Raw genomic sequence first — 3,519 nt, 5'->3', positions numbered from 1 at the left:
TCTGTCCAATTCATTTTGTCCATTTTGCTGTTAATTTGCTTTACTCTTCCACAATTTTTTACTTGGAAGATGAAGCAACTTGCTTCCCATTTTCTTTAACTTCAATTCATCCTCCAAAGAACATCACAGTTAATCTTCTAAAATGATAAATCTGACAAATTATGTTCCTGCAGAAAACAATCAATAGCTTCCCAGAATCTTAGAAATAAAAAATGTACAATCCACCACATAACATCCAGTGTGTTTTATGATCTGGTCTGTGTTTATGAGGTCTCATGGGAACTTGTTACCCTGTGCCTACTTAAGCAACACTATACAAACAACTTGGTAAGGTTTCATAACCTTGGTATATCAGTGTCTCACAACTGTGCTTGACATGTGTTGGCGTCTTCATCTTGCTGAGTGACATTCAGTATTATTTTGTGTTTTGTGTACTGTTCAAGAACATCAGAGCTTGAATTAGAGTAACAAACAAACATTTGTAAATCTCCTATGAACTTGGTAAGAGGGGAAGTGAAATCTGGGACATATTATTCCAAATTTATAAGGATAATGCCCTGAGAAAAGCCGAAGTGTACAAATGGATTAAACACTTTTTTTGAGGGGAGAGACAGTGTCACTAATGAAGAGAGGTTAGGGAAGCCATTAATAAGCAGAACTGATGAAAACTTACCAAAATTCATCAAATCATGCATCACAATCATTGACTAACTGGATTGGATAGCAGATCAAGTAAACATTGGTAGAGAAACTTAAAAAAATCTTAACTGAATATCTTCAATAATAACTCATGGCTCTTGCATCATGAAAATGCACCAGCTCACAAAGCACTAAAGGGAAATTTTTAGCGAGTAAATAAATAACTGTATTGAAAAAGTCCTCTCTATTCAATATGTCCCTCAGTGACTTTTTTTTTTACCTGAAGATAAAGGAATTACTGAAAGGAAGACTTTTTTTCCTTCTTTTTTTTATTGTTAAATCATAGCTGTTTACATTAGTGTAATCGCCTGTACCCATTCTAAGATGCACCATAGATGTGGCCCCACCCATTATCCTCCCTCCACCAAAACCTTCCCCCTCCCTTCCCCTTCCTTGGCACTTTCCCCATAGTCTTGTGTATAGTTGGGTTATAGTCTTCATGTGAAAGCTATAATTTAGCTTCATAGTAGGGCTGAGTACATTGGATACTTTTTCTTCCATTCCTGAGATACTTTGCTAAGAAGAATATGTTCCAGCTCCTTCCATGTAAACATGAAAGAGGTAAAGTCTCCATCTTTCTTTAAGGATGCATAGTATTCCATGGTATACATGTACCACAATTTGCTAGTCCATTCGTGGGTCGATGGGCACTTGGGCTTCTTCCATGACTTAGCAATTATGAATTGGGCTGCAATAAACATTCTGGTACAGATGTCTTTGTTATATTGTGACTTTTGGTCTTTTGGGTATAAACCTAGTAAAGCAATTATAGGATTGAATGGCAGGTCTATTTTTAGGTCTCTAAGTATTCTCCAAACATCCTTCCAGAAGGAATGTATTAGTGGGCATTCCCACCAGCAGTGTAGAAGGGTAATATATCAATAGACTTAATGGTCATTCCAGAAAAAGAATTCCAAAATTTTTTGTAAAAAGTGAACAGGAGATGGTATCAGTACATAGCTTCCCAAAGGAAGTACTTCAAAGGTAACTGTAGTGACATTCAGCAACAAGGTATGTAGTACTTTTCCTAAAATAAGTTTGCAAACTTAATTGTCAGCCCTTATAAATCCATATCTCACATTTCACTCTTGCCCCTCAATCCAAGCTCAAACAACAGCACCTCAGTGAAACCTCTCATACTCAACTTTTATTTCTCAGTTTCCAGGGCTTAGCATAAGCTTATCCTCTGCCCCAGGCCCAAATATCATAACACTTGCCCAAATAGCATAACATTTGCCATTCTATAGAGGCAATGTTTCTAAATTTAATAATCTGAAATCTGTTTATCTACTCAAAACCTATGTACTTATCCATTCAAACCGCCTTGTGGGTGAGGGCCATGTTTAACATCTAAAGGAGACAGTATATTAGTAGAAAGGCTCGGGATAAACTAAAAAGCCAAATCAAGGATTGAATGGAAAGAAGGTCATGCTTCCTTTCCTAGTGGAACAATGTTACAAATTTTGATAAGAGGGCTGTAGCCATGTTTTTAGGCTAGAAAACATTCAAAGAAAGCTTTTTAGCTAGATAAATGAAAAGTTTTGCTCCATCACAAAGAACCTGCCATTAGTTAAATATCAGTTGAAGAAAAACCATACAGGAAGTCATTACTGAACTTGTTGAAGTTCATTTGAGAGCACAAAGCAAAGACAGTTGGTGATTTGTACATATCATAGTAATTGTTGACATTTTTTCAATATATAGCAACCCAAAATAGCAAGCTAGTTTTTGTTTGCTAAAATTGACATGATAAAACATATTTTCTTCTTTTCTTTGTAGGTTTTTTCTTTATGAAAGACATATTATAGACACATAATATTCCTTGCTGCATTTCTTGCTGACAATGCAAAACTAAATGTGATTTTAATAATTTTAAATCCTAATTCTGTGAGATCCATGGTGTGAAGATTAAGTGGGCACTAGACGTAGAAGGGCTGATTCATTGCCACTACCCCCCAGTGAACCTATGGTGAAATTGGTTTCTTACTGGTTCAGAAAGTCTTTATTAGTCATTTGGCATAAGTGGGTATTAATTAAAACTTCAAAATATAAAACTCCTTGCTAAAGTCATCAGCCTCCTTCCATTCGACAGGGGTAAAGAAAGTACATGCTTACACGGTGACGTAGCATCTTAGAGCACATTAATATTAGTGTATATTTTGACTTATCAAATTATTTACATTGAATATTTTAATTCTGTCATCAAATATTCTATAAAGTTTGTTTGAAATAGACAAGTAGCTCTACTGGCAATGCTGCTTACACTGAAGACATAACTGTTGCCTTTTTGATTTTCACAAAACATCTGACCTATAGAAGGAGTGTTTCTATCTCTGAATAAAAGATCATGGAAGTTGTATAGAAGGTATTAACATAAGTCTTCTGAATCTTGTTCTAAGAGCATTTAACTTCATCTTCTTTCTCCCCTATGGCGAGTTTTCATAGAAGACATATAAAAGTTCTTCAGAATGCTAATATTTATAATATAATATGCCCAGCAGGTATGGACATATTATACCTTATATTAAAGGACACCTCAGAAAGTTGAATCTAGCCAACTTTATTTGAAAAAGAACAATTCAGGAATCAGGTAGCACTCAGAATCTGATGAGATTCAGAGGAACCACTCTGCAGGATAAGCAGTGAGCTTTTACTGGCTGACCATGGAAGCAAAGTAAATTACCTGACAGAGGTCCTCAAACTTTTTTTTTTTGAAACTTACAGTTTTATTTATTTGAATGCTAAGTAACTCATTTTTTTATTTTTTTTTTTATTGTTGGGGATTCATTGAGGGTACAATAAGCCAGGTTACTCTGATTG

Source organism: Nycticebus coucang, chromosome 4, assembly GCF_027406575.1.
Source record: "Nycticebus coucang isolate mNycCou1 chromosome 4, mNycCou1.pri, whole genome shotgun sequence".
Classification (NCBI taxonomy): domain Eukaryota; kingdom Metazoa; phylum Chordata; class Mammalia; order Primates; family Lorisidae; genus Nycticebus; species Nycticebus coucang.
This window is presented reverse-complemented; position numbering follows the sequence as displayed.